Genomic DNA, 13,506 nt, shown 5'->3' with positions numbered 1-13,506 from the left:
AAAGGCATCTTGGGTGCAAACTTAAGCACATGGCTTCTGGGGCTTTGCCCAAGGCTGGGGCCTCTCTAGCCTGCACAGTCTAGAGATGCCCCCTCACCTGGTGGGCCCCAATAACAGCAATGCTTTCCACACCAGTGCTTCTCTAGTTAGTACCCATTTTCCAGGAGCCCCATGGGCTACTAGTCAATGTGCACCCCCAGTACCCTACCACCCATTGCAAACTCCACCACACTTTTCTGCCCTTTACTGAGAGACCAGGGCTCCCCCACAAAGCCCCAATATGTTGTTATTTCTAAAGAGCATTTACAAACCATGTTGTGACCTCACCACTGTGTCTATACATCTATAGTAACTTACAACCATCTCCCACAAAGTATAAACTCACAAATATTTTATGAATGAATAACTGATCACAGCGGTGATTTGTGTAATGCGATATAATTAAAGGGTATTTTGAGGGTGTGAAATTATAGCCTACTGAGAACCTTAGTTCAGGACTTACTGGATTCCTTTGTCTTTTACATGATTTGTCAAATGCTCTCACATTTAATGAATTTTGTTGGTATGAATCTGTTGTTCTAGGTGATACCTCTTGTGTCATTTCACCTTTGAGTAATTAATTTCTATCAAGAAGGGGTTTTTGAAGTTAACTATGGATCAAGGCCTTTTCCATGAATAAACATCTGACTTAAAAACTTGTCGAGGCTTTAAGTAACCAGCTCAGACTTCAGAATATCTGACATGAGAGTGGAGATCAATCTGCAGATCTGAGTTCCCACTGTGGTGGTCATGTCACTCTTAAATGTGTCTCCCCATCCCGAAGCACCTGATATTCTTCTCAGAAAGTCCACCTCACCTTTCCACAGAGTGCAGACTTGGGTGGGATTGAAGCACATTGCCCAGAAACCAACACAGCAGGCAGACCAGGTCCTGAAAGAAGATATTTTACCTGCATCTACATTGTAAAAAATATCAGAACTATGTGCACATGTGAAAATACACACATGCACACATGCCAGGCAAAAATTAGCTGTTAGAGCTGTGGCATCATAGAAAAGTTCCTTTAGCAGACGCAATTTTTTTTAGCAGGAAAGCTCTTTTGCTCTGCATGTTCTTGGAAGCTGTTACAACAGTAGGCCCAAGCACAGGGAGCATCAGACACCTCAGACAGTTCCCTGAAGAGCTCTGAATTCTGCTGACAGTATTGTGAGCACTGTTTCTCCAGCAGGACCAACACCCAGACCCATTGGACATGTTACTGAAGTGATGCACTTATCACAGCCTCCATCCTAGTACCTCAAATGCCATTTGGACCTGTTGGCCAGTCCCTGCCCCAAAAGACAAGGAACATGGTCTTCAGGATGAGGGGCGAGACCTGGGGAAACCACATCTATGAGACAGTCGGCATGAGGACCTGCTCCTGTGGAATAGAGACATGGGCAAAATTGCATGTTACTTCTACAAATATGTTTAAAAAACTTGTCAATTTCTTTAAAAAATGTAGTTAGTATGGTGATTAGGAGAGCTTCAGATTTATGGGACTATATTGAAAAAGTACCTTTGTTAGGATTTTTTTTCCTATACTTGTCCATTACTTATTCTTCTCACTATTTCTATTCAAGCTTTTAAAAAGTAATATAATTTTTGTCCAGGCAGAAATTATACTTTTATAAAATGTAATTGCAGGTACCTTAATTTTGTATGAACTTTGAATGGGAGTTTCAAGAAATCAAGTTGCTACTATAATTATATATTTATATCCATTAAGTATATAATTTACTTTATTATATATTATATAAATACATTATAGATAACTTATACTATATATGTAAATAGCCTGGGATATAATTGGATATATAAATATTTTTATATTCACATATATTTATATATAAACATTATATATTTACTTGTTAACTCATATAAATAAAGATTATAATTTATATTCATTTATAAATATATGCTGACATATAAGTAAATATTCACATTTATAGATAAATACATTTATATCCATGTATATTTATATTTAATATAGAACATAAGTCTATATATACTGTATTATACATTTATATTTTTATATATACACACAAACACACACACACACACACACACACACACACATCTAACCTGTCTATATCTCCTTGTTTAAATTAGGATTCTTGTACAGTACATATGGCCAGGTCTATGACAGTTTCTTTAGACTGTCTTGATTAATCACATTTCAACTATTTCGTATTAATGATAGATTAAAGTTTCCAGTTAAAATCTTGGGGTTTTTTTCCATTTATTTTTATTTCTTTCCTTTTTAAATGACTTCTCAGTTTTTATTTGAGCATGTTTTTCTTCTCCCATTTTATCTCTTTTCCTTTAAGGTCTTATATATCTACATTTAATTTAGTTCTAAACTTTGGGTTTATAATAAATAATAGTACATTCTCATTGCTGGTTAGTAGCCTTTGTGGTATTGTTGTGACATATTTTACTTTTATATATGCTTTAGTGAATTACAGAGTACATTGTTATGATTACTTAAAGATTGAATTTCCTTTTAGAGCAATTAGAATAAAAATAAGTTTTCTTTAAACTCACTTTTTCCATTTCTAATAGTTCATTTCTCTATGAAGATGCAAGTTTCTGACATTTTTTAATCTACAGTATGAAGAAATGTACCTTCTTAATGATTTCCTTCACACTTTTCCCTTTCCTATTTATTTATTTATTTATTCATTACAGAGATAGGGGAAAGGACAGGGGAAAAAGAGAATCATCAGTTGGTTCCATATTGCTTGTCTCCATTGGGCACCTGACCGACAACCAAAGCATGTATTCTGATAGGGAATCAAACCAGTGATCTTTTACTTTGAAGGACAATACCCAAGCCACTGAATCATACTAGTCAGAGCTTTTTGTTATTCACTAGTGTTAATTCTCCTGGTATGGATTCTGCTCATCTCTCTCTCTCATGGTGGCTCCTCCTGAAGTTTAGATTTTGAATGAATGTAGCATTTTGATTATGTCAATTTGAGTTTTAGTTCATTGTTGTCAGGCCTGTCCTTTCTATGCAGTGTCTCTATGCTCATGGTTGTGGAAGTGTTCCTAAGGAGGAGCTTTATATTTGCTTCTGTCAGGGTCTCTACAATTCTGGACCAATATTCATGTTTAATTCCCAAGTTGTGTTTCCTGCTCCCTGTAGGTGCAATAAATTCACCACTGCATATCATATAGATTGAGGTGGGCATTCTTGCAGGGAACTTTCTTTTTAATGCAAGGCACCTATAGACTGATAGTTTTCTTGCTGTGTCCCAGGAAAAGTGCATAGAGTTCTGTTGTATATGCTCTTTAGCTCTTGAACACATTTGCACATTCAGCAGGTGGCTCAGTCTCAGCTGACTTCTCTCTTTTCTACTCCTCCTCTGGATCTGAACATCTCAGTTTGGGCACCATATATGAAAACCTTGTGGAGTCCCACAGCAAGAGCTTGTGTTCCATGTTTGGAGTGTTCCCTTCATTTCTGAACCCTAAGGACTTCCATCACCCATTGTTAAAAACATGTGATTTTATATCCTATAATTCTATTATTTTGCTTCTGGAGGGTTCCTCCACCCATCACACTTAATTCCTTTTTTAGTCAGCTTGATTGGCCATGTTGCTTGAAAGAGATGAAATGCAACTCCCATGTGGCCAGAGTTTTGGTGGTAGCCAAAATTCAGACTCTCCTTCCCAATTTTTAAGAAGCAGACAGTTCAGTCAAAGTCCATTTGATCCATCACCTTCCTTAGTTACTTGGATGAATGATAAAGAATTTAGTGAGGAGGCCTTCTGGCCAAGTTGGAGGTGTAGGTAGATTCACTTTGCCTCCTCGCACAACTGAAAGAAGGACAACAACAAATTTAAAAACAAAGAATAACCAATCCTACCTGAAAATCAAAATGTATGCAAGTCCCACAACCAAGGAATGAAAGAAAAAACATTCATCCAGATCAGTATGAGAGGAGATGGGCAGCTTGGGCAGGGAGGACTTGGGGAAAGGTGGCGGCTGGAGGACCATGGCAGGAGATGTTTCTGCTGGCAGACTGAATGAGGCAGTGGGATGCAGAGCAGGGAGACTCACATTTGTGTGCAGATAAACTGTGAGGAACAATTGGGGAGCAACACACACCATGCAGCCCAGGGTTGCAAGGTGGGGTGATAAAGCCTCAAAATCTCTGACTGAAAAAGCCTGTGAAGGTTGTGGCACTGGGAGAAACTCCCCGCCTCACAGGAGATTGCCTTGGAGAGACCCACAGGGTACTAGAATGGGCACAAAATCACTCAACAGAAAAAAGCTCCAGAAGACTCTGATATGCTTGTGGGTAGCAAAGAAAGTGACTGAAAGCCATCTGAGAGCTGGGCAAGCCTCATTGTTATCTCTCAGATTCCTCCCCCAAATACACCACCAAACCGTACCCAGGTGAGTTGCCCCACTCTGGTGAATACTAAGGCTCCACACCTTACTTCATAACAAGTACGCTGAGAAAAAATTGGCTGAAATGAAAGAAAAGATCAAAGTTTGGAGCAGAAGGAAATAAATAAACCTTCAACCAGAACAGAATGAAGAAACAAGAATTTAAAAAAAATGAGAAGATGCTTAGAAACCCTGGACAACTTTCAACGTTCCAACATCAGAATAATGTTGGTGCCAGAACGAGAAGAGGAAGACAAGAAACTGAAAACTTATTTGAAAATGTAATGAAGGAGAACTTCCCTATTCTGGCAAAGGAAATAGCCTTCCAGGAAGGACAGAAATCTCAGAGAGTCCCAAAATATTTGGACCCAAAGAAGCACACACACAAGGTACATCATAATTATATTACCAAGATGAAAGATTATGAGAGAATCTTAAAAGCAACAAGAGAAAACGGGACAGTTACTTACCAAGGAGTTGCCAAAAGACTATCAGCTGATTTCTCCAAAGAAACCTTGAAGGTAAGAATGGGCTGAAGGGAAGAATTCAAAGTCATAAAAAGCAAGGACCTACATCCAAGATTACTCTATACCTCAAAGCTGTCATTTAGACCAGAAGGGCACATAAACTTAAGAAGGGCAGATAACGTGCTTCTCAGATAAGGTAAAGTTCAAGGAGCTCATCATTACCAAGTGCTTATTATATGAAATGTTAAAGGGACTTGTCTAAAATAAAGAAGAAGAACAAAAGTACCAAAAGTAAAATGGTAATGAACTCACAACTCTCAACAACTGAAACTAAAAAAACAATAAGGAATTAAGGAAATAACTAGAAAGGAACAGATTCAAAGAAACAGAGATCATATTGAGGCTTATCAGTGGGGAGGGAAAGGGGGAGAATGGGGAGAAGGTACAAGGAATAAGAAGCATAATTGGTAAGGAACCAGACAGAGGGAGGTTAAGAAAATTACGGGAAATAAGAACCCAAACAACTTATATGTATGATGCACAGACATGGATAAAGGTCAGGGAATGATGCTGGGAGGAGGGGTACATGGTAGAGGAAAATAAAGGGGAGAGAAAAATAAGAGAATTATAATAGCATAATCAATGAAATCTACTTTAAAAAGAAACTAGCAATAATTTATTTCTCTTCTTGACCACTTGAATGATTTGTGAATACAAGGGCTATACCTAGTTTGACTTGTCCACCTTGCTGACCCCCGAAAGCAGTGTCAGCCAGTAATAAGGTTGGGAAAAAGAGTGACGTTCAGCTGGAAAGACTTTGCCTGAAGACTCTCAGTTTCATTGGCCAGGTTTTTCTCATCTGTAAAACCAAGATGTTCTATTAAATTGGCTCAAAGGTTGTTTCCATGTTAAAAAAAGAACTATAATCACAAATCAAAATTCCAGAGACATTATGGGGTTGGGATAGCATAATTTTTAAGCTGATAAATGAAATGGATTATAAAGAGGAGTTTTAGACACCATCTGTCTTCTCGACTCTGCACAAGAAGTAAGAAAACTGGCCAGATCAAATTTCTACCTGCATTTTTTTTTATCAGAGAGCCCACAGCAAGAATTTAGGAACAAGTATATTTCCTTATTTATATATTGGCCACCCACTTAGACAGTGAACTTCTGAAGAAGATTCAGGTTTCACTATTTTCTTTTTTTTATATTAATGTTTTTTATTTTTAATTGTTCAAGTGCAATTTTTTGTCTTTTACTCCCATTCCAGCCCACCCCCCTGCAGTGCTCCCCACCTCCCTCCCATTTCCACCCCCCCCTCCCCAGTTTTTGTCCATGTGTCCTTTATACTTGTTCCGGTAAATCCTTCCCCTTTTCCCCTGAAATTCCCTCCTATCTCCCCTCTGGTCACTGTCACTATTTTCTTGATTCTCCAAACTCATCATAGATACAGGGTTTTTGTCCAAATAAATAATGATGCTCTTTTTCTCCTGTTTGCACTTTCAGATAATGAACTTTGTGTTTCATTTGGGAAACAAGGTCATATTCCTGATACTGGCACCCCAGGTAATTATTGTTCCTCAATTCCCTTACTACAACTTTCAACCCTTTCATACCATCCTCAAAACCAACCGGCCACACATAAATAAAGCAGAGAAGCAGCTAACCACTTTCATCCAAACCAGATTATTTATTTCTATTTTTTGTTTTTAAATTGATTTATCATGACAGTTCAATTACAGTTGTCCCCATTTCCCACCATTGCTCTCCCCTGCCCTGCTCACCACACATCTCTCACATCCAATGCTCCCCACTCTTGTTTTTGTCCATAGGTACTTTATACATGTTCCCGGACTATACCCTTCCTCTTCTTTCACATGTTATTCCTCTCCCCACTCCCCTCCCATTACTGTCAGTTTGTTCTTTATTTCCATGTCTCCCATTCTATTTTGCTCACTTGTTTGTTTTTTTGATGAGGTTCCACTGGGTGATATCATATGGTATTTGTCTTTCATTGTCTGGTTTTACTTAGCATAATGTTCTACAGATCCATCGAAGCTGTGACAATGGATAAGAGTTCCTTCATTTTCTCTGCTGCATAGGATTCCATTGTGAAAAATGTACACAATTTTTTGATGTACTCATTTGCTGATGGGCACTTAAGTTCTCTCCAGCACTTGGTTATTGTAAATTGTGCTGCTGTGAACCCAGGGGTGCATAGGTTCTTTGAATTGGTATTTCAAGGTTCTTAGGGTATAATCCCAGCAGTGGAATTGCCATGTCAAAAGGCTGTTATATTTTTAGTTTCTTCAGGATGTTTACACTGCTTTCCCAAGTGGCTTCACCAATCTGAATTTCCACCAACAGGGTGGTAGGGTTCACTTTGCTTCACATCATTGCCAGCACTTGTTGATTGTTGATTTCTTTATGATGGCCATTCTGACTTCAGTGTGAAGTTGTATCTCATTATTATTTTACTTTGAATCCCCATGATGACTATTGATGGTGAGCATCTTTTCACATGCCTCTGGGCCCTCTGTATGTCCTCCTTGGAGAAGATCCTGTTCAAGTTCTTTGGCCATTTTTAAATTGGATTGTTTGTCTTCTCCATGTGGGGTTATGTGAGTTCTTTACATATTTTGGAGATCAAATTCTTGTCCAAAGTTTCATTGGCCAATATGTTTTCCCATATGTTTTCCCTTTCCATTTTGCTGATGTTTTCTTTAGCTGTGCAGAAGCTTTTGAATTTGATGTGGTCCCATTTGTTTATTTTTGCTTTATCTCCCTTGCCCTAGGGGTATATTGTTGAAAATTTTACTGTGAGGGATATCTGAAATATTTCTGTCTATGTTCTCCTGTATGTCTTTTATGGTTGTCATGGCTTATATAGAAGTCTTTTTATCTATCTAGAGCTTATTTTCATGTATGGTATAAGTTCATGATCTAGTTTCATTTCTTTGCATGTACCTGTCCAGTTTTTCCAACACCATTTCTTGAGGACGCTATTTGTACTCCACTTTGTGCTCCTGCTCCCTTAATCTAATATTAATTGAATATAGAGATACAGCTTTATTTCTGGGTTTTCTATTGTCTTCCATTGATCTATGTGTCTGTTGTTATGCTATTACCAGGCTCTTTTCATCTCAGTGGCTTTGTAATATAGTTTGACCTAAGGTATTATGCTCCCTCCTACTTTGTTCTTCTTTCTCAAAATTTCTGAGGCTATTTGAGGTCATTAATAGTTCCATATAAATTTTAGAAATATTTGTTTTCTATATGTGAAATGTATTATTGGTATTTTAATAAAGATTGCATTGAATCTATTAATTACTTTGTGTAATAAAGACATTTTAATGACGTTAATTCTTCTAATGCATGAACATGATATATTCTCCCATTGATTTGTGTCTTCCTTAATGTCTTTCTTCAGTGTTGTGTAGATTTCTGACTACAGATTTCTAGCTTCTTTGTTAGGTTTATTACTAGGTACTTTATTTTTCTTGTTGCTATAGTAAATGGGATATTTTCCTTCTTTCTGTTTCTGATAGTTCATTGTTGGTGTAAAAAGTGCCTTGATTTCTAACTATTGTCTTTGTATCCTGTGGTCTGGCAAAATTTGCTTATTAGGTTGAGTAGATTTTTGGTGGGCTCTACAGAATTTTCTATGTAAACTATCATGTCATCTGCAAATAATGAGTTTTACTTCCTCCTTTCCAACTTTGATATCTTTTATCTCTTTGTCTTGCCTGGTTGCTGTGTACAAAAATTCCAATACTAGTTGAATAGAAGTGGTGAAAGTGAAAACCCTTGCCTTGTACCCAATTTAGTAGGAAAAGTTTTCATTTTTCCCATTGAGTATGATGTTTGCTGTAGGTTTCCCATTTATGGCCTTTATTCTTTTGAGGTATGGTTCCTCTGCTCCCACTTCACTGAGTGTTTTTTATCATAAATGTGTGTTGACCTGTATGAAATGCTTTTTCTCCATCTATTGGTACAATCATGTGATTTGTGTCTTTCCTTTTGTTTATGTGATATGTTTCTTGATTTCCAAATATTGTACCATCCTTGCCTTTCTGGGACCAAATGAGTTTATCAATTCAAGATTATTTAAGCACACATTGAAAACTTGTGCCTGTTCATGTTTTTGAAAGATCCTCTTGGTCCTAGCTGTCTTGCATCCTACTAGGAAATACAAATCTGATCAGCTGGAAAGGCAGCATCAATCACCTGAGACTTGGAGGAGGTAGGACGCAACTGCAGACAAAGTAGGCCAGAATGGCTGGGCATCATGCTAACATCTCTCTTTTAAGATTATCAGGAAGCCACAGGCCAGTCTAATGTAGCATTCCCTCCTCCTTTACTGATGCCCACCATTAAATCCAGAACTCCCTAAAGATTATTCCCAATCATGAGCAAAAGAAAAGATAATTTTTAGTTATGGGTGCAATAAAGCATCCAAAAAGTGATCTCTTGGTTTCTTTAAAAGTTTATTTTCTGGCCCATTAATCAAATAGATGTGGTGTGGCACATCTTTGACTCATAATGGTCAATAGAAAGTAAAGACCAGTTTGAATTTAATTTGAAACACGTGGAAAAATGAAATTCATTGTGCAGATGAAGAGAGTGATGCCTTTTAGGAAATGCCTCCAGCCTTTTGTCATCAAGGTATAATAGTGCCTGTGCACCACAACATGGAGCACTTACTTTTCCAGTGTTTTTATTCCATTTCCTTCACTTTTTGGAAAGTGCAGTTTGGGTTTGTGCTTGGGGAGTTGAGACAGAGTAATGTGGAGACACGCTAGACCATTGTTATTGTCATTGTTATTTTGAATACTCATCAGCCCTTAGCTCTATCCTAATTAGCCTTGTATCAACATTTTCTATGAAAACACAGAAGACATGCTCAGTAGGTATGAGGGTGACACAAGGCCAGGGAGGTAATAGGTGCATTTGGATGGCACTCTATATTCTAGATCTCCATTTCACAAGACCACGGATTGTGTGGAAGGTTACTGACAACTCCAGGATCCGTACCTGGCTCTGTCTTTGAAGAGCTCCAACGATGACATCCTTGACAAACTGGTGCATGAGTTTCATTGCAAAATCTACTCAGCCAAGGTGTGGGTGCACCAGATGGACACAAATGTCAAGCAATGGTCTCAGATGAGACCTAGGCCTGATATTCTCCACGCCCAGGAACTCAAGGTATCCTGAGAGAGTCAAGAATCTAGTCTCATCACACTGTGCCTCCTCACACAACCAAAACAAGGACAACAATTTAAAAAACAAAACAAAAAAAAACAGCCAGAACTGACAGAAAATTGAACTGTATGGAAGTCTGACAACCAAAGAGTTAAAGAAGGCACATTCATCCAGACCGGATAGAGGGGTGGATCTGGGTGCATATGCAGCATCTGGTGGAGCCAGCGAGGTGGCAAACTGTGGATCAGGGTGTGGTGTCCCAGGTGGCTGGCAGACCAGGCAGATCCACCTTGTCACGCAGATAAACCAGGCAAGACTTAGTAGCGGGAAAGACCACTCAACACAGGGACCCAGAGCGGGGAAATAAAGCATCAGACCACTGAATGAAAACACCTGTGGGGGTTTAGGTGCTGGGAGAAACTCCCAGCCTCATTGGAGAGTTCATTGGAGAGATCCACAGGGTCCTAGAATGTACACAAGCCAACCCATACAGGAATCAGCACCAGATGACCCAATTTGCTTGTGGGAAGTGGGGCAAGTTACTGTAATCCGGCAGAGAGCTGAGCAAGCACTATTGTTCCCACTTGGACTCCTGCCCCACATATAGCATCACAAACCAGCAACATGAATTACCCAGGCTGGGTGAATACCTAAGGCTCCACCCCTCATATGTAACAAGTGTATCAAGACAAAAAAAAATGGCCCAAATGAAAGAACAGATCAAAGCTCCAGAAGAAAATACAACTAAGCAATTAAGAGGTAGCCAACCTATCAGATGCACAGTTCAAAACACTGGTAATCAGGATGCTCACAGAATTGGTTGAATTTGGCCACAAATTAGATGAAAAAATGAAAGCTATGCTAAGTGAAATAAAGGAAAAACATATAGGGAACCAACAGTGATGGGAAGAAAACTGGAACTCATATCAACTGTGTGAACCAGAAGGAAGAAAGAAACACCCAATCAGAAAAGTATGAAGAAACAAGTATTCAAAAAAATGAGAAGAGGCTTGGGAACCTCAAGGACATCTTTAAACATTCCAACATCCAAATTATAAAGGTACTAGAAGGAGAAGAGGAAGAGCAACAACTGGAAAAGTTATTTGAACAAATAATGAAGAACATTCCTGATCTGGCAAAGGAAATAGACTTCCAGGAAGTCCAGGAAACTCAGAGAGTTCCAAAGAAGTTGGACCCAAGGAGGAACACACCAAGGCACATCATAATTACATTATCCAAGGTAAAAATTAAGCAGAAAATCCTAGAATCAGCAAGAGAAAAGGAGGCAGTTACCTACAAAGGAGTTCCCCTCAGACTGTTGGTTGATTTCTCAAAAGAGACCTTACAGGACAAAAGGGGCTGGAAGGAAGTATTCCAAGTCATGAAAGGCAAGGACCTACAACTAACATTGCTCTATCCAGCAAAGCTTTCATTTAGAATGGAAGGGCAGATAAAGTGCTTCTCAGATAAGGTCAAGCTAAAGGGGTTCATCATTACCAAGCCGTTACTATATGAAATGTTATTAAAGGGATTTTTCTAAGAAAAAGAAGATAAAAAATATGTACAATAAAATGACAGCAAACTCACAATTATTAACAACCACACCTAAAACAAAAACAAACTAAGCAAACTAGAACAGAAACAGAATCACAGAAATGGAGATTACATGGGGGGTTAGCAAAAGGGGAATGGGAGGAGGAGAGAGGGGAAAAAGGAATAGAGAATAAGTAGCATAGATGGTAGGTACAAAACAGACAGGGGGAGGGTCAGAATAGTATAGAAATGTAGAATCCAAAGAACTTATATGTATGACACATGGACTTCATGTATTATAAAGAGGGCAATGTGTGTGAGAGGGGGTGTGCAGGGCAGAGAGGAAGTTAAGAGGGGAAAATGAGACAACTGTGATACCATAATTGATAAGATATATTTTAAAAAAGAAGAAAAGAATCTAGTCTTATATATGGGGATGGCTTCCTCATGGCCCTCCCAGTGCTCTTTCTAACGTGTCCCACTATCCCATGCACATAGGAATCTGGACCTCCACTTCTCCCGCCACCTATATAGGACAGGGAAAAGACATTCCTCACACATTTGTGGGAATATTAGAGAAAAAATATGTTACACTTCACAATAGAGCTCGTGCACATTATCATTTTGCTGTTTTTGTTCATATTCATGCCAGACCCATGCTTCTGGTGGAGTAGTCAGCTCCACTCTCCTTGCAGACCTCCTAGTCTTACCCATCATCACACTGAATCAGGGGTCATTGTACAAAATATTAGGAGAAAGTCAAATATAGGATGATTTCTCTGCACCTTTTCCCTTCACAGACCGGGGCATACCATTGTAATCAGGTCAAATATAGGAAATGTGACCTTACCCATATCTATACTATCTCTTAAAGGAAGTAGTTTCCACAGTGTTCAGCCATTAACTGATTTTGGACTTTGGCATTATTCAGTTCTGCATCTACTTCAGCAAGATTGACACAAACATTCCCACTGTGTCAGGATAGACTGTATCATTTTGCCAAAGCAGCCTAAAGATGGAACCACGGGTTGATTGGAAGGTTCCTGATGCTTACTGTCTGGTTGCTGGATTTGTCTTTGTAGAGTTTCAATGAAGGCATTCTGGAGGAGCTGGTGAATGGGTTTAACTACAGTAATGTGCTAGACAAAAGGAAGGTGCTTCAGTCCACTGACACCAGAGCATGTTGCACTGAGGGGAGAGCTACCTCAGAAGAGTTTCCCACCCATGACTCTAAATTACCTTCTAGTGCCCAGGAACATATTCAGATTGGGGATTCCCCCAGCAACCTCCATTTACATTTCCTACACTGTCTCACAGTGCCATATACACATGAATCTGGACCTCATTTTCTCCCTCCAGCTACAAGTGACAGTAGAAAGAAAATACTCATTGTAATAGGAATATTTGGAAACATATTTTTTGCCATAGTATACCACAAGCACATTTGTATTTATCTTATTCTACTTTAATTGTTTTTTAACTACCCGACCCACTTATTCTTCAGAGCAGTGAGTTCAACAGTCATTGAAGACCATCTCCAATAATGCAGGTTATTTGACACAGCTATGCAGCCTCTCAGTGCTGGTAGACATGGTGTTAGTCACCTCAGGTGCCATGTCAGCAGTCCTGCCAGATCACTAAAGTTTGTCCCATGGAACTGCATATATTTTCAGCACAGCTCTGATTTTGACCACTGCAAGCAGTATGAGATAAAAATGTCACCATATCTCCCTGTGCATCAGAGAGTTCCTTGAAATGTGGAATTACAGAGGACAAACCACACAATATTCTTGCAGGGATTACTATGGGGATAATCCAGGCAGGTCTTTACTGGCATCTGGCTCTGCAGACAGGGCTGCT

The sequence above is a fragment of the Phyllostomus hastatus genome, unplaced genomic scaffold (genome assembly GCF_019186645.2).
Source record: "Phyllostomus hastatus isolate PE091 unplaced genomic scaffold, TTU_PhHast_1.1 phas_scaffold_21, whole genome shotgun sequence".
Taxonomy (NCBI): Eukaryota; Metazoa; Chordata; class Mammalia; order Chiroptera; family Phyllostomidae; genus Phyllostomus; species Phyllostomus hastatus.
The sequence above is the reverse complement of the archived record's forward strand: the minus strand, read 5'-3'. Positions refer to the sequence as shown.